At 39.6% G+C, this 23,299-nt stretch overlaps 1 protein-coding gene across 7 annotated transcripts in view; it reads right to left on the bottom strand.

Annotated features, from left to right (window-relative positions):
• The window catches only part of ESRRG (estrogen related receptor gamma), a 547,928-nt gene that overhangs the window by 333,137 nt on the left and 191,492 nt on the right, over positions 1-23,299 (bottom strand). Inside the window, exon 1 of one of the 7 annotated variants that reach the window (XM_074317031.1) lies at positions 20,331-20,452. The exons of the other annotated variants lie outside the window; for them this stretch is intronic. The gene's annotated coding sequence lies outside the window, so the exon portion shown is untranslated. Of the gene's footprint in view, positions 1-20,330; positions 20,453-23,299 lie in introns of those variants that run through there. 7 annotated transcript variants of the gene reach the window in all.

Here is a 23,299-nt window from a genome sequence, read left to right as displayed (position 1 = left end):
TGCAACTGCCATGGCAGTCTCTGGTTACTGATATTATTATCCCCAGAAGATGGTTCATGGAGAAACTCTCATCCCCTGTGAGGCTGTCCCAGTTTTGTAAAGTGAAAATCTGGTCAGCTTCCTCTACAGGGGAACAAAGAAGGCCAACAGGATTTAAAAAAAAAAAAAAAAGGTTGTTTAAAAAAGATAGCAGCTGCTAGGACGCTGCATTAAATGCAGACACAGCAGTGTGAAGATAGGATATCTAGTTTGCTGTTTAGTTTCTCTTCTTTTTTTTCCTACCCCTTCAGTGACAATATCACTAGGAAGTTAATGGAAGCACCATCATGGAATTTTCTGGACAACAAAATGGTGACCCTTCGTCATTACCTCAATCCCAGCACAGTCCTCCTTCCAGTGTAGGAGATTCAGCAGCCGTCGTCCCCTCCCTAAACTCATCCCCATCCTCAGAGCCCTTCCCCTAAGGTACACTTACATCACATTTAAACTAACAAAATGTTTTGGTGGCATCAATGAAATCAAGTAAAACATCATTTTCTAGGATTTTTGAGTTTTGAATTTGTGACCCATTATAGTTATTCTTCCGAAATCACTGTATTAATGAGGTAATTATTTAGAAATTATCGTAATCTTAAACTACTTAAAAAGCGATCAACGATTTTCATGCACCTTAAATACTCTGAGTGCAAAAAATATTTAGAAGGCTGATACATTAGTACCATAAGAAATTACAAAGATAATTTTAGCGAAGATTGTGCTTCCAGATGAAGAACTTAAAACCTGGAAAGCAGAAGAGACTTGGTCTATTCATTCAGACAGACACCTAAAGATTTCTACTAAGCAAGTTCCCATTGGCTTAACCCAAATGCAGTTGCAAAACTGCATTCACAATGTTCTAATGTACTTGTGAATGTTTTACTTGACTTTGACCAGGCAAATCCTTCTAACTTTAGAATTACATTTGTAACGCCAACATCATTTACTCTCTCCCTTTCATCTCATTTCATTTAACATACTGATTTATAATTGTATGAGAGTAAAACTGATGGGACAGTATATTATTAAGGAACTTCAGGATGAATCCATAATCAAGAGAAAATTAGAACTCTGAATATACTCTCATTTATATTAAAAGTATTCAATATAAAGACAAAAAAGTAACTATTTTACAAAGAAGAAAAGTATGGTTGATTCATTATTATTGCACACACACTAGGATAATTTTTGCCTTTTAATATGCTTTCTTTCTGCCTTGAAACAATTGAACCTACAGATAAAAAATAAATATTAATTGAAGCTGAGGTCGTTCTGTAGTGAGCCACAGGGAAAATCCCTAAGATACAACATAAAAGAAAAAAATGCATAAATTAAACTGGTAAAATTCAAATGCTTCTACTTTTATGTATATTATATGCTTCTTATGATGAGTATGACAAATGTGACCAAAGAAAATCTTGGTAAAAATTATTTGGAGGGAACCAGTTTCTAAATAAAGTGTCAATTTCTCCAACACATTCCACACTTTCTCCTTAAAGAAGGATACTCTCCAGACATATAAAGACGATAAAAAGCACACACAGAGTCTCCTCAAAACCATTGCAACTCTTGGTAGCTTGTCAAATATGGTATCCTCATTTGAAGAACTGTTAATAAGTATCTCAAGCCCTGGAAAGTCATTTTTCAAAGATATGAACAGATGGAAACTATATTTCCTCTACCGGTGAGTCGCCATACAATTTCCCATGATTCACTCCTAATATTGCTCAGACGGGGGAGTGAGAATGGAGTTAGAGGTTGGAGGACAGAGACATCAAAAGAGGTGTAAACAAATCAAGACCAAAAAAAATTTCCTTATTTATCTAGGGTTCCCACCATTATTGCATACTCTTCTGCCACCACCTTCCCTCCTACCAAAAGAAAAAAAGAAAAAAAGGTAAGGATTCATTTTGCCGTACAGGTCGAAGAAAAGAATACCTGACCCTGATTACACTCTGATGTTAAAGAAGCCAGATGTGTACTATGCAAACATAAGAAGGGAGGATAAAAAGCTATGGACACATTCAAACAAACGTTCCAAGGGGAATGAAGATTTATTGCATAAATCTAATAGGAAAGATGTGTTGTGAACCATCTGGTAAGTGACTTATATAGCCCCATACATTAGCATCTGTTGTCATGTTTTCAAAGTACAGAATTCCAAAACTGTGCTGACAAGCCTTCTGAATGCAATGAGTTTGCAGCACTGGATTAAAAAAAAAAAAAAAAAAAAAAGGTCATGACTAGTACTGGACTTGAACTCTAAATAAAATTCTGTATGGTGTTTTAAAGGTTAACACAAGCCTCCATCAGCCACCACAACCACTTTAGTGGAAGGTGGGCATTATGACTATAATAGCCATTTTATAGACAGGTGACTGAGATGCAGAGGGCTTCAATGACTTTCCCAGGGTTACCTGGGTAACGGTTTGTTGCATAGTCAGGATCGTGGGCTATATGTTTCTGGATTTCTTTACTTCCTCAGCCTGCCTATAGGGTTTGAGTCAGAATACAAGCCTTGTTGGCGGTCAGAACATTCTCTCTCTTGGCTTACCTGACTGCTCATGAGCTAGGGGAGGGACTAAGGATTCCCAGTGGTACCTTTGTAGTCAGGTGAACAATGAAAGCTTGCTGAATGAATTAAGAAAGGAACACCAAGCCATTCCTAACATCTAGAATGTACTCAGAAATGTGGTAAATGCTATAATACATAAACAAAATATAGATTTGTGTCCCAATAAGGCTATCAAAATGGAAAGAGCAAAGTACAAGTTATTATTAATACTAAATTATTCAGCATAAAGCTTAGGCATCAGAGTCGTCAAGCATGTCTCACATAGAAGTTAGAATTTCACATGTACCTGGAAATACTAAACCCATCAATGGTGGAGAAAATGGGAAGAAGTAGAAAATGACCTTTAAATACACGAAAATAAAGCACAAGCAAAATCATAGTCTTTAAAAATAGCATTGAGAAGGACATTGGCAAAACAGATTTGTTTTGTCTTGAATTTCTAAGATGTCATCATCAGAAATTTAATCATTTTCACAGTCTGTCAGCTGTTGAAGAGTCCAAGAGGCAAAATATGGATTAATAGGAAATTATAGTCTAAATCAAAAGTTTAAACATGCAGGTTACAGACAGGAGTCAGAAGTGACTAGAAAGAGGGAGCGTCTGCTGCTTCCATGGCACCATGAAACTTGAGTTTAGCCCAGTGAAGTGGACAGAAATGAGAAGCTCACTGATTGTCGTACTGGGTTCTTTTGAATCAGGCATGCTTTTGCTCCAGCGTGAGGTCCCTGCAGTATAAGCCTTCCTGGAAGGCAGGTAGAACAATTAATGAGCTGCTTCTCTCCCATGCATGCACCCCCCGGTGGTGGCACCACAAAGATTCGAGGGCACGCCTGTCAGAGCAGTCAGTTCCAGCTGGTTACCATGAAGAATATCACCACAAATGAGGATCAACGTCCAACACCTCTTTGGAATAGTAATTTCTTAATTCTTATTCAAATCTGGCAGGCAAGATAATATAACTGGACCTAAATTGGCCATGTGATCCTGATGGCATCCTGCTAATGGGCTGTTCACTTAATTTATGTAATTTTAAAAAATTAAATCGTCGTATTTTAAATCCCCACTGCAGTCCTTCAGATGGAAAGTACGCGTTTAAAAGTTACAGTGTCTTTATAAATCAGCGTTACCAAACTTCTTATCTTGTTGACTCTGCTCTCCTAAAGTTTCACCTTTTCTTGGCTCCCCTTTTGGCTTGTGAGGAATATTCCAGAATCCCACCAGCAAATCACTAACTGCTCTGCTGTGGGGAACGAGGTTTAGAATGAAGCATAAATCTGTGGCTTTATGACTAGATATTAAGAATCCAGCCTGCTGGGTTACAGATGTATTTGCAAAGAGGACTTACCCAGAAGGACAAATGCCACGTTCAAAAGTCCACAGAATCAAATACCCTCTTAGTCATACACTTGAGTCCAGAAAAAAATACAACTTAATTCATGAAACACTTATTGAGTGCCTACTATGCTCAAGGCAGCTAGTGGCAACTTTATCTTTCTTTAAAAATCCATTTACTTCCCCTGCTGTATGTGTGTCGTGGCCGCCTGACGCTTCCTCAGACTTCTCTTGGATTCAAGGTTTAGAACAGGCATCCCCACAAAGGGAGGATACTCAGAGGCACACAAAACTTCTCACTGGCTGCTAAAATCTTTGCTTTGAGAGTTTGTCGATATCAGGAGCTGTCCTCTTGGTTTGCTCTAGTCTAGGGGAGCACATCTCTCTCTGGAATTTTCTATCCAGGACCCGGACAGAGACACAGACATCTGTCTCACCTAGAACATATCTGACGGCACATTCCCTACTCTCTGTATTAGACTCTGATCTCATTGCAGCGATGTTCACAGCTGCCTTATTCCAGTTTACAAAGAATCTCCTAAGGAAGCAACTAAACCTCTAGTGGTAACCACACGGTACAGCAGTAAATAAAGAGGCTGCTACAGGCCACCTATTTGTATACCTTGTTCTTTTGGTTTTGGGTTTTGTTCTTGGCGTGTAAGGAGGAGGATGAAGTCAAATGGCTTTACTGGGAGCGTCAAAAAAAGGGCAGAATCAATCACTAATTTGGAAGTCCACCTGCTCCAGGTGGAAGACGCAAAGTGGCTTGTGGTTCAGAGCAGATTTCGGGAGGGTAGCAGGAGACATGCCGGAAAGATTAAATTTGGTTCATTTAAGTATAAAAGTACAACTTGTGCATTGATGTAATGTTTGTTCATTTAATCATGTGTAAAATATGTTATCCATATACCATATATACCATCTGAACATATATAGTGTGATATATGCATAGGATATATGTATACATTAGCGATTAGGTCTATAAACATGCCTGTGACTAGCATTATGAGTCAGAGTTGCTCAGATTTGCTCCTGAGGTTGTCTGGGGAGAGGAGACATAGGTGGGGGGAGCTGAGGGGAGGCAGAGGATGTGAACTCAACGACTTCAGGGGCTCCATTTTATCTATTCTGTAAATTAGGGTTCCACGTTTCCAAGTTAGATTTTGTTTGGGATAAGCCTCACACTCCCTCCTGACTTTTCCACTCTGGTTTTTCACTACTTCCCAAAGGTACATGCTACCTTTTCTTCCTGTAAGTTGAGCTTTACATGGTCCTCTTCTCTTCCTCTGATGAAACAAGCGATGCTTATTGCCAATTCTGCTTCTTCCCACCCATCCAATCACTACTACTCAATCTTTAAGGCCAAACTCTGGCCCCTCCCCTACATAAATCCCTTCCCAGAAACTCTAGCCTATAAGAACCTTCGTCCCTTTTCTTAGCTCCTTTCCCTCTATTTGACCTGTTAATTAATGTCTTTGGTTTCTGAAGATATTGTCCATGTTTTCTAATTCACTTTTAGTTTCAAATTTCCAGACTACACCGAGCATGGATGATCTCTGAGTATGACTGTGAACAACCAGCTGAATGCCAATAACATCCTTTTTCCTACTGGCATTCCAGCCAACCTGAGCTTTATCCATTCCATTCTACACCTTCACTTGATACAACACACTGTGCCTCCTGATACCTATCGGGTCACCTGGAGTACATTAGGGAACTGTCCCTCCGGATACTGATTGGTCAGAGCTGACACAATCCCCTGTCTCCTCATCTGTTTGTCTGGTTAACGTAAGAATACTTTTGTGGGAGGGCATTCACATAAACAGATAGTTACAACCTAATATTTTAAAAGCAGTGTACACATGTATTCATAGAGGAAGCATATCTAATGGCAAAACACGTAAGAAATATAAGTGAGGCCATATTTGGCTATGGAAAGAAATGTAATAAACAACTGGCAACACCAACACAATCCACGTTGTGCTGTTAATAGTCCTTTCAAACCTTCCTCATCCTCCTATAAATGTGTATTCCCTCAAGAATCCGTGTAACAGCTAAAAATTATTATTGGATTTTTAAAATAGTGTTTTGTGGGTTTTTTTTCTATTTTGTTAATTACTAGATTACCAGGATCTACAAATATTATAACAACCGCTTCCATTCTTTGGGCATTTACCCACCATCCCATTTTTCAGATTAGGAAACTGAGGGTCCAAATGGCAACATAACTTATCCATAGTCACTGAGTTGACAGAAAGATGTGAACTTGGCGCTGGCTGACTGCAAAGCCCAAGTTCCCACAGGGCCACTGTCACCAACTTAACTCAATGTTTCTTATGTGCAGTATCTCAGGTACATATCAGCTAGGTAAGCCCTCCTGTAAGAGTCCAATTGCCGTACACTGCATTCTCACAACGGAACAACACCTTCTAAGTTTCCAGGAACTGATTTTAAACTCTAGCTATTAAAGCTATCAGAAACAATCACTATGAATTCCGAGACTTTCTATCCTAATGCATGTCTGACTTAGGTCAGAAATGGGAAGACTTACTTTTGGTCCTGTCACCTTTATAAAAAGATGATACTGCGTGTACATCCTCACATGTACTTGAAATTGCTTCACAAAAGTGACAATGCTTTTCAAAAAATACATATACTATGGTTCTGTTTATGGAACCCTGTACTTTCCTATCAACTAACATAACTGACCTATTTATAAGTGTTTTTCACTTTTCTGTCACACGCAGAAACATCCAGCCCTTTCCTTTGAATGACTGATTTTTCCTCTCTGAATACAGTGCAAGTTACTCATTCTCACTCACTGATTTGTATTTTAAAAATTACCTAACACATTCATACCTCTGCATAGATCTTTCAGAGGAAAACACTCCTTCAGCATTATCAAAAGGAATAGCTCCCCCATTTAGAAATACTTGTTTTCAGTCTCAGGTTGAAAAATGGAGTTAAATCTTAGATGCAGTGAGGTTCTTTTCACTTTGCGGAATTCATTATTAGAGAGGTTTCTCTTCCTGATTCGTTAAAGAAGACAACACAATTTGTAATTGATTTTTTTTTTTTTTTACCACCACTGAACAAATAATTTTGTCTTCCAAAAAAAAAAAAAAAAAAAGAGAGAGCTCTAGGGTTTATTAACTGTGCAATCACAATTTACTGAGGGCTTTTCATCAAATTAGCCTTGCAACAATGCAATTTTTCCCTTATTTTACTTCTATTTCAAGAAAGGCTTCCTACTATGGCTCTCATTAAGACAGACAGTCACTCTCCTCTAATTTAGATGTTTTTTCTCATGGCAACAATTCATTATTACAGCTAGAGAATTTTTTAACCCAATTCTAGGCTTCCCTTTCCTTATTTTCTATTTCCAACAACATCATAAAATGTGTTATCTCCAAATTGTAGCAGCCACTGGCTCTTCAAAGGAATGTGCTCTGTTGGTCTTTAGAAATACGAATTTTAATCTGGGAAAAATCCACTCAATTTCTTTGACTATTCGTCCACTTTTTTTTTCATTTTATTTATTCACTTAATTCACACTTAGCTCTACAATAACAAGCTTCAATGAAATGACCACCTTATTAAAATCTTTTTTTTTAAGTTTCCTGGGGTGACAATTGTTAGTAAAATTACATAGATTTCAGGTGTACAATTCTGTATTACATCATCTATATATCCCATTGTGTGTTCACCTAGAGTCAGAAAATCTTTTTTGTTTAATGCTCTTTTTCTTCAGCATTCCCAGCAAGACACATTTACTAGGTTTTACTTTTCTTTAACTTCCAGGAGTATGGGATTCACACAGACTCTCATAGATACCGATACCAAAACGTGCTTCCACAGAACCAAAGCAATATCCTTTATCTCCTTCCTAGCACCCATTTTGACTCTGCTCCCTCAACAGAACAGCCAATATCCCAAGTACCAAATGAGTCTGTGAATGGAAATCCAGGAAAAGAGCCCTGAAGATCAATAGATGTGACTGAGAAGCGTTTACATTCTCAGGGGTAGAGCTCGCTGCGTTTCTAAGTGGATCAGAGATATGATCCCCCACCACTGTGAATGGAAAGGAAACTGGATACCATCAGAGGGGGAGATACAAGCACTAATGCAGTGAGGTAATGCGGCAAAGAACAGAAGAGTGGAGGCTTGAAGTGCTGCCCTGAGGAATCTTAAAATAAGCTCACACTCGCCTCCCAATCCTCAGAAGAATGACAAAACGCAAAGGACAAGAATGTCAGAGTCTAAAGCCCCGAGAACCGGGAGGGGTGAACGTCTATTTCCTTCGTTTATCAACTGAAGTTACACCCTGAGTCGTTACAGAGTCATCTCAGCATGTTTTCCTAGGAATATAAGTGAAAGATTGCTGACATCTTTCTAGTTTGGTGGGAGGGGGTCCAAATGCTGACTCTCCACACTGAGAGATATCCAGCAGAGGTGGCCCTGACACATGCTCTGACTGGACATTTCTAAGAAGGTTGCTGAAGCACAAATTTCCAGCCAAAATGCCTGAGAAATGGTCCACGTAGAGGGTTTTTGCACATGCTAGGCACACTGCAGCAGCCTTTTCTGCAAAGAGCAATTCAGCAGCCTGTCAATCAAAGGCCCTGAGGCTGACAGACCACGGACAGCCACGTCTGACCTTGCTGGGCCACCAGGACAAGGAGGATAAAAGTGGCTGATGGCGGAAATCGCACCAATGAAATAACACAAAATAAAATTACTACAAAAAGAATTTCTCCACTCTGGCCTCCTGTGCAAATCCGTTGTGCACCATCCTACGTTTTCACCTAAACTTGCAGAGGGCAAACGTGGTACCATCATTTGGAAAAAAGGGCTGGGGAGGGGGCACTCATGTGCCTCTCCTTTTAGAAGCAGGTATTCATAGTTTTGGTTTTCTTTTGTTTCTCATCAGATTTTCTCATTGGGTAGGATATCTCATATATCCATTGGCTTTGCTTTCTTGGTCAATCAATTCTCAGTAAATCAAGAATTAATTATAGGTGAATTTATGTGAGGTCATTGAAATCTAATAATTATTTCACTGTGTGTAGAAGAAGGAAAAAAAGAAGAAAAGGTGGTCTCTTTTCATTTACTTCAGGCTAGAGCTGAAAATATTAGGTGGAATCTAATAAGGAGATAGCCTAGTACGCAGACTGAATAAAAAGTAATTTTTATCTGCCTGTTAAATTCTTGTAATAAAGTGAGTTTATTTGCTGGAGAACTTGTTGATTTGGGGGTGTTCTAAAAGCCTAGTCTATCTTTCCCTTGTGAAGGAACGTTGATAGATTAATAGGTCTAAAATCTTTTCTTGAAACCTAACGATAAATTATGAGTCAGGGATACACAAATGAATCAGATACAAATCCCAGTTTTACTCTCCAGGAATTCACGGTCTAGCGCGAAGTCTGAAACATAATTGGACATTTATGATACCGAGAGTGAAGCACCCCAATCACTGTTCCTGTTGGGCTGGAAATGACAAAATCAGCAAATATTTACTGAGCAATTCCAACGTACAGAAGAGTGTACCCAGTCAAATCCATCCCTCTCTGCCCCAACTCTGAACGTGTTCTCCATTGCCCAGATGGACACGTGGATGCATCAACCTGAGACAGATGGCCTGTGATATAAAAACCCAACCTATGGGAATGTCCATTTGACCAAACAGACATGAACCTAATATTTAAAAATGAATACACACACACACACACACACACACACACGCTGCATGTTCCTCTTATAGCACTGTTTCTTTTCTATGTCTGTATTCCTAGTATGTAAAACAGTCCATTTGCTTTCTTTCCTCCCCTCCAAACCTTAGAGTAATAACTTCTAGGAAAGAAAAAATAATAAAGAATGATTACACGATCTTATTTGGGCAAAAAGCTAACATATGGGTATCAAGGCCAAAAATATGGATTTCAAGATAAAACATATGGATGTCCATATGGAAAAAAAGGTTTCCTGGCCGGAAACTCTGCTGTTGCATTTTTTATGCCTATATGTGTGGTACAGTTTTTCCCTTCTGCCGAATAATGTTGTCTGCAGATGGATTCTAATGTTATTAACTCACATGTAAATTTTACAAACTGCTGCACTGTTATCATCTTTATTAGAGGCTTTTAAAATAATTCTCTTAATCCTTTTCATCACTTAATAGCTCAACAAGTAATGGATTTTTAGTAAAACGGTGGTGAGGCTTCTAATAGTCTTGTTGCCGAATCCCTCCTCGATGAAACTTTTTTTTCAGAACCTCAGTAAGTAAATCCTTTCCTTCACACACATGTGCATGAATGTGTGTGCATGCACACACACACACGTGTGCAATAGGCAGTTCACTTAGGATCCTGCCTCTGTCTTGAGTGGCCACCCTGACCGTGGTAGCAGACACTTGCAGGTACCTCATTAGTGTGTAATCTGGAGAGTCACATACCAGGGACACAGCGAAAGTCGGTTAAGAGATGAATTCTCCATCAAGTTTCCATCTTGTCTCTTAAATTTTGCTCAGTGAGACCTTTTCCCTTTAGTGGGCAAAGAGAATGGTAGTATCAAGAGAAAACAGGAGACTTGGGAAAATGTGTCCTTGGTGCTGTATCTGCTTTTAGGTCAGTGGATTCTTTGCGAGCAGATATTAAAATCTGAATTTACCATACACTTTGCAAAAGAAAATATTCTTTGACCAAGAATGTTCAGAGTGCCTGTTTTGGCATTTGGATAACTAGAACCTAATTGTTAAACTCCGGCCGTACAAAATGTCAGGAGCAAATATTCTATCCGATGTGCCTACCAACGAGACCCTCTCCCTGATGTTGAGCCCCGGACGCTCTGGATTTCAAGTAAGAGCATTGTCTTCTATTCCCGAAAATTCCCTGGGCGGTTTACACATTACCTCCAACAGGGGAAAGAAAACTAGCTGCTATTTAACAGAAATAATGTTATGGGGAGTTTATCTGTGGTATTTAAGGCTCAGGGGCACTATTTCCATTCCTTCTAGTCTCTTTAAGGAGGCAGAAGTGGATCTTGGGGGTTGAGAGGGCCTCAGCTTGTGCAAACCAAGCCAGTTAGCTTCTTTCTGAACCAATGTATCCCAGTGGGATATAGAGCAAAAACCAGAAGGAAGAACTACATTCTGTGGAAGGGCGAAGCAGGGGCTGATCTATGGCAACCGACATAGCAATGTCCCCTCATCCTTTACCAGCATCCAGCTATTACAGCAATTACAGCCGGCACATCTGAATTATTAAATTGTCCTCTCTACCACCCGCCTGCTTCGTATCTTTAGAACGGGGATAAAAGCCATTTCTGTGTTCTTACCATATCATGGCCAAGATCACCTTGTTTTAAGGTAATTTTCTCCACACTTATCAGTCATGAACCTTATTCAGTGTCCGGCTACCAGGATTAAGTCCAAATCCCTTCGCTGGACATTTAAAAGGATTCACAGTCTGGTCCCAAGCTAGCCTTCCAAACTTAATTTCTATGATTTCTTGTGATGTACGAGGTCAATTAAGTTTGTGAACTTTCCACTGTGTGAAGCGCACGGTGGAACGTTCTCGAACTTAATCGTCTGACCTTTTCGTATACCACACTCAACAAACTATCTGCTGTTTCTTGTAACCATACATCCACATGCAGCTTCCAAGCTTCTGTTCATATAGATCTTACTGCCTAGAATGCTGCCTGCCAGCCATCCTCCTCCCTTCAATAGCATTTATTGAGCAAACAATTGGCCAGGCAATATCAATATCAATGAAAATATACAGGCAAACAAGGAGACACAGCACTTGAATTCAGGAAGCTTACAATCTACTCAAACTCTAAACCATCCTCAGAGTCTCAGCCAGAATTCCCAATGTATGCTTGAGGATTGAGCAAGCAGTAACCACCCCAATTCCCCATCAGATCAGATGAAATCCCCCAATGCCTAGGAGAGTGCAAGGGCTTCATGAGGCACATTGGAGTCCGTATGAACTTTAAAGAGATGAATAAAATGAACTTGAAAGATAAATAAGAAAGAAATAATGTTACAATTAAAGAAACATTCAGTTCCTCATTTATTCAGCTGAGGGCATCATTTGTCCCTTAGCGTACGGTTTGGCAAATAAGAAGCCACCAATGTATGTTTATTTAATTATAAACATGAATAGGACATAGTCCTTTCCCAGCAAGGATCTTACAATCTTATAAAGACTATAAGATATACACAAATAGCTAAGAAAAACATACTAAAATGCCTGTTGAAAAAACAGTGTTGGCAAAGGTGAGTGACTATACTGCAAAGCATTAGAACTGAAAAGGCTGTCTGTCTGATTGCCCCTAAAAGGGGGAATACAAATGCATCAAACTACAAGAATGAAAAACAAATTTGAAATTATTTTCTAAATGCAATGCAATGTTTGATTCAATTAGAAGAGATGCAATGATCTGGAATTGAGTGAAAACAACACATTATTCAATGATTGTGGAAAAGCCTTTCCAAAATGCACGTTGGCTGGAGTTTATGGAAATATTGACCTCCTGACCTGGAACAGAAGCAAGTGATTTTCATTATGTCCCTACTGTGGATTTTGTCCATCCCCAATCCTGAGGTGCCAAATGGAGTATTCTGCTCTGATTACAACCTACGTTGTGCTTGATTGTGGATCGTCTTGCAAAAGCTATAACTATAGGTCAGATCAGGAAACTCTGACCTGGCAGTGAATGTCATTTCACAGACTCAGGAACCACAGGGTACACAGTCTTAAAATAGGTGTCTTAAAGCCAATGGTCAATTTCTCTTTTTAAAGCCTTTTGCTCATAACACCCTGAGTCAGGTAATTTGTCTTGAAAATATTCTAAAAAAGCCTGACTCAACGAGACAAATGCAAAAGGAACCAAGCCAGCCAGTTCGGAGCAGCCTGAGTGAATCCTTTCTATTTACATAGCCCCTCAATCCAGTGCTTGCGTAGAGTAGCTATTTCTCCTGCTCGCACATAATCACATAATCTCTTTATTAAGTTTACTGTCTTTACAGAGGAACTCACAGGCTATAACTTAAAGGCTAGTCTCCTTGCCTTCTACCTCAAAATCTTATTTGTAGGTTGAAAAAATCCACGTAGAAGTAGACCCACACAGTTCCAACCTGTGTTGTTCAAGGGCCAACTGTATTAGGTGCAGGCATACAACATAGAGATTTGGTGTTTGTATCTGTTGTGAAATGGGGTTGTGCTCTTTCTAGTCAAGAGAGAACAGCACAACAGTGTGATACATGAGAAGTGTGATGGGACGACGCTGTAGAGAGTGAAGGGCCATGTTGGTCAGGAAATACCTCATTATAGCCCAGGGGATATTATTCTGGAGGGGCCGGCAGTGAGGCTTGAAAGTCGAGAGGGTGAAGGGCAAATTCAGTGAGGAGGCCCCTGTCACCATCTGGTCCAAACGTAGCAGGCGGAAGGCTCATGGGTATTAAAGATGATGGTCATACTCTTCCTACTCTGCAAACGAGGACCCCGTCCCCCTTGTCCCATCCCTAATGCTTTGGGGAGGGGATGAGGTGCTTCTGATCCTCTTTGATTTATCGTTTAGCTTATTTTATTTAATCCCACTCTCAGAGGTGGTTTTTCTTCCCTTACAATTTCTTTTCCTGACCATAAAAGTAATACCTACTCTTTGTTAACATTTTGAAAAATTCAGGAAAATAGTTTTCCCCTCCTATTAAAAATGCTTTCCATTGACCTGCATGGCCTCTCTTTTCCTGCTCTATAAAAAGTACTGACTTTTCAGTTTTCACGTCTCTTTATTTTTCCATTTCCCTCAGCTGGAAACCCTCTCTTCCGCTGCCGCCTCTGCTTTAAAGGTTCAGTTCAGACGTCAACCCCTCGGGAAGCCCAGCCACACCCCTCCCTCCTTCCCTCCAACCAACGGAATGCCCTCCTGGGGATCACATGGCACTAGGGATATTCCCTCAGAGCCCTCACCCAGTGACATGGGAAGACCTGCTCCCTGCAGCCGCCATCCCAACTAGTCTACGAGCTATGGGGATCAAGAATCATGTTGAAAAATATATTAAAAATGTAAAATAAACTAAATATTGTTTTTCTTTCTTTTGAGGGAGAAAGATCCGATCGAAGCAACCCAGGAAAATGTGAAGCCACAAAAAATCAAAATAAACATGCTTGACTACTTCTCTTTGTTGAAAGATAATCAAAAGTGAAACGCAAAGGTGAACGAAAATAGGGAAAGATTTCTGTAACCCATTTAAGAGAAAAGGGGTTTATGTTCTTAGTGTTCAGGATAACAAATAGGGAAACGGATGACGATTTCCACAGAAAAAATTGGCAAGAGAATATGAAAATATAAAGTCACTAAAAATACACATGTCCCATAAAAATTAAGATGATCAGCTTCATCCATAATTTTTTAAATATAAATTAAAAATAGCTATATGATACCACTTCCCAATAATAAAGTAACATTTGGAAGTCTGATATAACCATGGCTAACTACTAGGAAAGGGGCACCCATACATTATTCGTAGAAGTGTTAATTTACACAATTTTTTAACCATCCACTGAGTTTCTTATAAAATTGAAAATGTAGATCCATTTGGTTCAGCAATCCCACTCTAGATATCTATCCTACAGCTATAAAAACACAAGAACTAAAAAATTTTACACAGCAGTATTGGAAATAACAAAAAAAACGAACAAAAAAAGTCAAGTAAAAGACAAAACGTGCATCAATCAATAAGAGAACGGTCAACCATGTTATGCTATGTTCATTTTAGGGGGTAACAAATATGTACTCACCTGAAAAGACATTTATATGTTTAACAAGTAAATTGCAGACCTATATGTGACATGGTTGCATTTTTTTAGTTGAAAACAAAACTAGTTAGACAGCTATCTCTATACAGTGGAATATGCAGAAAGAGCTATTAATAAACTGTAAATAGTAACTACTTCTGGGTGTGCATGGCAAATTTAGTTACGCTTCATATACCAATCCTCTGGTGTTTTGTTTTTTTTCCCTCCCCAAAAGTATTTTCTAACTTTGCCATATATATCTTGATCCTCATCAAACAGCATCCCTCATGGTAGAAGCTCCGCCAATGTGGGTGAAAGGGAAGACCTTTCCAGACCATCATGAACGCTTAGAAACCTGCCAGTTTCATCCATCTGCAAACTTAGCGGGACCACACATCACTGTTTGCTGATAACATCTGTTTCCCGATCTAATTATTAATAGCACCCCCTTTCACACACAAACGGGATTCAATATGGAGGATAAACTCTATGGTTGACATTATAAAAACCCACTGAGGTCCTTGGCATTGTTCATTGGCAACAAGTTCCCCAAACTTTCCTTCCTTATCTTCATGACACTGTTCTTTACTCCTCTCTAATCTTTCTCTTTCCTTGCTACCTGCTCATTCATTGACTCTTTTGTTGTTTCTTCCTAATGCTTAATTTTCTTTAAAGCTCTTCTTTCTATGCTTGATCCCTATGACGATCAACTTTTTCTCACGATGACAGGCAGGGGGTGTTCTAACCTTGGGCTGGCATCCCTTCAACAGGCTAATTTGTGATGGGAGCCTCACCACTAGATGCCCCACACCTCACATCCCAGCCGTCTACAACTGGCAGAATCCCTTCTCCCTCCTAAATAATACGGCTATTCATTCGTTTCTGAGATACTCCAGGTGGAGGGTTATTGCTGGTTTTCTCCACTGAGGGGCAGCACAGCAGAGTGAACTCCACGCTGGAACAGGTTCCCTTCAAATCACAGCTTCTCTCCTTGGCCAACCTTCGTAACTTCTCCATACCTCAACTTCCCCATCTTCAAAATGGGATAATAGCAACTACTTGATGGGGCCCTTTCCATGATTAGGTGATTTATTATATTGAAAGCCCTTACGATGTGTGGGGTACATAGAAAGCAGCAGAGACGTGTAAGCTGTGATTCTATTTTCCAAATTTTCTGTAGGGAACATATATAATATGAACAATAAAAAAGTATCAAAACAGTCAATGGCTCCCAATGATTTCTAAATCAACTATAAACCATTTGGCTAACTGCATGCCATACTCGTCACTGAAACCTTCCTGTTTGTAGAACCCCATCTTCTGACACTTCTCTACTCTTCAGTTCTTTAGCACCCATTCCCACCCCCACCCCAGTATTTGTCTGGTAAATATTAATAACTGTCTCTCAAATGAAGAAAAACAAAGTCCCAGTTTTTAGTATTTCCAGTTTCTGTGGTTTAAGTACTTCTACCATGGCTCATTTCAAGCTGCCAATGTGACGTCATGGTACATGGAGTTGGGAAGGCAGGTGCTGCTATGTAGGATTTCCACCGTCCATATTCAACAGACGTACTTCAAAAGCATAGCGAGGCAGTTTATGGGGGGAAATAATGAGGACATTATAAATTTCACGTATTAACTGCTTTTAAAAGTATAATTGATTTACTGTAAGTTTGTATCATTTAATTTGTAATAATATTTCATAAAAGCTGGCTCACAAGAGCCCGAGAACTGTAGCAGTTGGCCCTGTTGGCAGCAACAGGCTCCAACACACCACTGAGCCCCTCCCTGTGACCCAGCTGTCCCTTCTCCTGAGCTGCCCCCCCCCCCCCCCGTACCTCCGTCCATGACTCCTGGCCTAACAAGATGGCAGCATCTCACTCACTGGTCCATGCCCTGCCCAAAGCTGAAAGCATTTCTGAGGAACACTGTACATGTAGCACCTCTGTCTGCATATGTTGTTGTCCTTCTCACGGATGATTTTGTATGTCATCCTTTCTCCCACTTCAATTTACATCATATTCGTTTCATACCAGTGACTATCAACTGAGGAAAAGGAGGGGGCAGAACACAGGAGAACCTGGGAGCCTATGCAAGCCTCGTCTTCTCTCAGGCATTTGAGGCTCATATTTCACGTCCAATGTCCGCCACACTTAGGTTAGAGAACTGCTCGTTTATACATTACAAATCTTAGCACCATGAGTGGCTGGCACATAGCAAGCACTGAGTATTGCTTGCAAATTGAAGAGATCAGATATTCTAGCAGAAAAACTAAAATTCTATTAACTAATTGAGTCATTAGCTAAAAATGCGGATTCCTTGTCAAGGTAGGTGTTTGGTTTCTTATAGCCAAGTCCAAGTAACAACAATGTAGTCCTGGTGGTTGTACCGAGACAGAACAGCGAGAAAACAGGCTAATGAGTCAAGGTGTTCTTTCTTATAAAGTAAATGAAATCAATGCCTTCCACTGGAGACCTAATGCACAAGCTCATTACCACTAAGAGAATAAAGTGGTTGATGCCTTTTATTAATGTGAAAATGACTGTTGAGAAATTTCTGCTGTCGTGTTCTTGGAGAACTTGGGGACGCGTGTACACACACACACACGGCCTGATCATACACTTACTGCAAAACATTTGTCAACTCCAAATGTGATAACTATGAATGAACTTCAACTAGACAGTATTTAGAGATCAAATTGTTTTACTCCAACTTGGTTTGAAATAGCATCATAATTAATTTGTCTCTCATGGATCGCAATAAAAAACAGCAAGAAAAAGCTAGTGGCCTGCACTTCCCATGGACATTATGGCTTACACTAAAAGAACCAAAAATAAGCAGCAGTGCTAAAGCATAAAACCTATATTTCAGAACCAGAATTGTCACACCACACCCTTTCTGAAATCGGAAGAGGGAATTCCGATGGTCATTTGTTCAAATTAATTTGCATTCCCTGGGCACACACCAGTGGCCGAAGTTTCCCAAGAAACATTCACAAGCCATCCTGAAACAGCCACCTTGCAGATAAGACACACTTGCAAACTCAAGGGCTGGATGAGAGGGTTTTTTTTTTTTTTTAAATTGGTACTTATATTTGCCCCAAGAAAGAAGCATTTTTTTTCAGGCAGTCTGTTTAGTGAAGGAAAAAAACCCTCAGAATTTTGGCCCCACTTAGGCAGCAATAAGCTTTCTGCTAATTCTTAGTCATAAAGAAATAGCATTGACAAAGGCATTAAAGATGGAAACAATAAAAATAGTCAGGAAGGGCAGAAAAATGATTGCTAAGATATTCTGTCTCGGTTTGCAAAAACAGGTATTAAAATACCAAAGATGCAAAAATAAACTTGAACAATTATTTTTTTAAAGGGAGGGGGCAATGCTCCCAGACTTCATAAGACGAGTGTCTTAACGGTTTCATTGATTAGTTGATAAGTTCGCTGGTGAATGACCAGTCCATTAGTCAGAAAGGTTTGAATTAGTTACTAAAGCTCTGCCTCCCGTGAATAAAATGCGGGGAGTGTCCTCTCTCCCACCCTCTGTGACAGATGATATCTGTTTCCTCTGTGAGTTTGAATTTAAGAGCCACTGAAGCTCAGCAACAGTATATTCTGGCTCAAATGAGCTGAAAATTGCATTCAATTTGAATTTCAAAAATGGAGGGGAGGAAGGAGGGAAAAAAAAAGGAAAAAACCTCAGTACCCATCAAGCCTCCATACTTTTCAATGACTTCCTGCTACTTAGCTGCATTTTGCTAAGCTAGGGACCTGAAACCAGGATGTGCCATAGGGTGAAAGAGCATCTCTGGATTCCTGCCCAGTCTGAGTTTAAAAAAAACTTTTAATAGTCAGGATCAAAGCAAACCTCACTTTTACACACATGCATAATGCAGAATGCGACCCACCAAAGAAACAGATTTATCTTCTCCAAACTCAAATTGGCCTGCTTTTTTTTTTTTTTTTCTTATGTACTTTGGAGGTGATAAAGGTGAAAGTGTTTTCCCTGGGAAACTCTAGAAAAGCAAATGCTTTCCTAAATTAAAATTAATTCCTCTTTAGCTCACTTAAGACCCTCTTTCTTTATGGCTTGATTTCCCCCCCTCACATTACAAAGGGTGTTCTTAAAAAGTTGAGTGAGTGGACATTGATTTTTCAAATCAAATCATATTTTAAATGCACCAAGAGAGTTGGTTATTTAAAGGAATCTTGTGATAAATTATTTTATAAAGCCCAGCTATTTTTAGAGTGCAAATGATGGCCCCTTTATGCAATGGCTAAGTAAGCACCAATTGAAAGCGCATCCAGTTTTCTTAAAGCAAGTCACGCCTGCAGTTTTTAAGATGCACAGATCAAAGTATCACCAATAAATAAAACTCAGCTGATGTTACATAAAACAATAGATGATATTCCAGAATCATGTAATTGATTTGGGGCCAGGACCCTATTTTATGATAGTTTGAACTGAAGGAGTGGAGAGAATACCACACTCATTTCAATCCCCGTCACACATGGAAACATGTTCTCCCATTGCCTAAATTATTCTCAGTTTGCAAGTAAAGCAACTTGGGTGTCATGAAAAAGGTAATTCAACTTCAAAAGTGCCATTTTCCACATGGAAACAGGAAATCTGCTGAACACAGTTCAGAAATTCTGACTTACTCCATAGGGCTCAGTACCAAGAAGGATAGAGTGCCATCATAGTCAGCAAGTGTGGACGGACGGACTTCCTGCAAACCTGCTGGGTGCAGGCACGACAGCAGGTCCTGGGGGTAATGGATGAATTACTGATACTGCCTCGCAAGAGCTAACCATTCACGGTGGTCGTTTGTCCCCTTTCCCGAGTTGTGAACCGGTTTGAGAGTCAGATAGGAGCAGAGCCCTTCTCCACCCCACACTCTGATCCTTTTGTGACAGTCAACACCATAGGATTCATGGATCCAACGAGTGAAGGACCAACTGAGTGACTGATGGTAGCCTAGAAAAGTAGGGATGACAAGATTTTTGTCATTCAAAATTAAAGTGAAGGAGACTTAACATCTGGATATACTTGGGAAGAACTCGGTATTCAATTGGTAACTGACAGTATCCCAAGAACTTTTTGAAGTTCACAGAAGGCAGACTTAAGAAGAGAAAGCTTTCTAGCTTAATTAAGCACAGGGCAAAACACAGAGAAAAATACTACCTGACTTCTTATGCATCGCCAAAAGACCAGAATTAAGAAATGGTCTGACTGTGACAAACATGGCGTAATGGTCAATACAGTGAATCAGTAGAAATAAGGGCAAACCCTTTCCAAAGGAACCCCAGGATCACCGCAACACACACCCAGGAAAGTCCAATTTGTCAAGCTAGCCAATACAATAAAACATGTTAAAGGCATAAAAAATAATGTTTCGCACTTTAAAACACAAAATGAGGGCAACACGGTCCCTGTTCATGTTCGTTGCTAATGAAATACTTTGCAGGACCACAGTGATTGTCAGTGATGTCAAGAGGCCACTTAACCCTCCGATGTGTCTCACGTGGCCTTATGTTATGTCGGCTTTAAATGAACATTAATGTCTCCTAATCTTGTAGGAAACAGCTTACCTTTCAAATTGCAACAACGTTAGCGTAGGATTTTTTTTCTTTACATCTTCATAATTTAATACTGTTTTGTTTCATTGATGAACCAGTAAACTGTCAGCTCTATTCATTTACGTGACGTGAGCAGGGATCCAACCCAAAAGGGAAAAAAAAAAAAAAAAGTGAGGTCAATTTCCTTGGCCGTTGCATTGAATAAAATCTCCCAGGCAATAGAATTAAACACACATTAATAGCTGTAACAGTAAAGTCTGCCTTTAGTCAAATCTTTAGTTTTCCTCTCTCTCTCTCTCTCTCTCTCTCTCTCTCTCTATATATATATATATATATATATATATATATATATATATATATATACACACACATATATGTATATATGTATATATATATATATACACACATATATATATATATATATATATATGTATATATATACACACACACACACAGAAACACGCACGGACACACTGTAGGTTTTTCTCTCTCTCCCAAATGGCTTGATTCCAAAGCAAACTAAAACAAGATCTTTACAAACTAGAGGCAGTATTTTAAAATCACTATACACCAGCTCAGCCACTAATTATTTTTCGGATATTACTATATGCAGCTAATTGAAAATGTGCAGTCCTTTCCATTCATTAGTTTTATTGCAAGCACTCCAACAAATTAAAGAGAAATCCATCACCACCACCTTCCTTGGAACTTTCACTGTATTGTCACAAAGGCCTTGACCTGACAAAAACAATTCACAATAATTCAGCAGAAGTCATAGGACTGGGCAGAGGATGAAATTCTGGCATGGCAAATAAATAGGACACCATTGAAGAAGTTTGACAGAACACTTTTATACTCTTGATGTCAGGAAATGGGGCAGACAATGCTTTCCTTGTTATGGCAAGGGGCATTGTACATCACTGCCGTCACAGACTGGAAAGCCTGACTTGGAGCAAACGAAATGTGAAGTGAGGAGCTCTTAGCAGGATCGTTACCTTATTAAAAACTCACCTATGCACAGTGATAAAGAACTGAGCCCTAAAGAAAAAAAGATATAGTGCAATGATCTCTACTAAGAAAACTGTTGGCATGTCCACATTAAGAAGCATATAATGGGTATTTATCCGAAGAAAATGAAAACATGAACTCGAAAAGATATCTGCACCCCTATGTTCATTGCAACATTATTTACAGTAGCCAAGACATGTTGGCAACCTAGATGTCCCTAGACAGATGAATGAATAAAGAAGATACGGCACATATATACAATGGAATATTACTCTGCCATACAAAAAGAATGGAATTTTACCATCTGTGACAACATGGATGGATCTAGAGGATATTATGCTAAGTGAAATAAATCAGACTAAGAAAGATAAATACCCTATTATTCTCACTTATATGTGGAATCTGAAGAACAGAATAAACTAACAAAGCAGAAACAGACTCAGAGATACAGAGAACAAACTCATGGTTGCTAGATGGGATGGGTGAGAAAGGTGAAGGGATTAAGAAGTACAAATTGGTAGTCACAAAATAGTCACAGGGATTTAAAAGTATGGGGAATATAATCAATAATGTTATAAAAACTAATATATACGGTGTCAGATAGGTATTAGACTTATTGGAGGGATCACTTCATAAATTATACAAATGCCTAACCACTGCTCTGTACACCTGAAACTAATAATAAGAAATAAAATAAATAAATAAATAAATAAATAAAAGGTGCTTTGCAAAAAAAAAAAAAAAGCCTGGGGAACTGAGGTAGAGAGGGTTTTCTCTCATCTGGTCAGATGAGTAGCCAGAGAGCGAGGTGGTGGAATGCTGAATGCAACGTGCTGTCACTAAGCTAGCTCCCCTACAAGAAGAATAGCCCCAATTACTATATTTCATGGACAGTCTGTCTCCCTGGAATACAACTTGTTGGGTGACGAGAGTCGAGAGAAACTCTCAAATAAGCTTTTACTAAAAGACGAGACGTTTAGCTATGGCAACCACGTCTTTTTCATTCCAAAAGCAATCCGAGCCAGGACCCAGTAGTTCTGCCCTCTGATAACTGAGTAAAATCTAATATCGTTCCTGAAATTTTATAGACACCCCTTTCTTTCTAAGTACATGAATAGTGTATATGCACTCTTCAAAGACTCCATTTTTCTCTTTTGTAGCAAAATGGCAAGAGCCTGTGGGAGAGCGGTGCCCGGGGCAATGTTCCTTTCTGCTTAGAAGTCACCTGCTAATCACCTGCAAGTAGCAACAGACTACAAGGGAGGCAGCCCAGAGAAGGTGCCTCCCTGCCATGAAGGTCAAGGGTTAAGTGGAAACAAAGTGAAAGAGGTTTTCTTGGCCTGAGGGGGCTCTGCGAAGTGACCGGTGAGACGCTCCCCAAGGATGCATTCAAGGGGCTGAGGACCAGCAGTTAAAGATCAGAGGCAACTTGAGTTGGACTTGTGACGTAAAAAGGAAACAAATAATACTTCCCAAAAGATAACACACTCTCAGGGCCAGCCCAGATTCCAGGGGTGGTAACCACACAGGGGTGGGACTATAGGAGGCACAGACCATTTGGAGCCACCGAGGAGCAGACTACCACTGCCACTCAACAAACCATCAATTTCTACATTTGGCTGTAACGTCAGTTTCCCCACCCATTAAAAAGGAATAATAATATCCTTATTTATATGGAGATCTAACAATTAAATGTGAAAATTAATGTAAAAAAGGGTTAGCAAAGTGACTGGTACACAGGAAATTCTCTGAAAATAGTCTCTTTCATATGTCCCAAAGTACTTGGATTACCCCAAAAACTCCTGAGCTCCTTCCTTCCACACTGGCACCCCCTCCCAAGATGGCAGAGCCCACAGTGCACGTTAACCATCTTACAAGTACCCTGTGCTTGGTACAGAGCCTGGCATTCAGCAAGCACCTGGAAATAAGTGCTTGTTGACTGATTATGTCACCAAACAAATTGGTATACTCTG

The sequence above is a fragment of the Rhinolophus sinicus genome, linkage group LG12 (assembly GCF_036562045.2).
Source record: "Rhinolophus sinicus isolate RSC01 linkage group LG12, ASM3656204v1, whole genome shotgun sequence".
Classification (NCBI taxonomy): domain Eukaryota; kingdom Metazoa; phylum Chordata; class Mammalia; order Chiroptera; family Rhinolophidae; genus Rhinolophus; species Rhinolophus sinicus.
The sequence above is the reverse complement of the archived record's forward strand: the minus strand, read 5'-3'. Positions and strand labels throughout refer to the sequence as shown.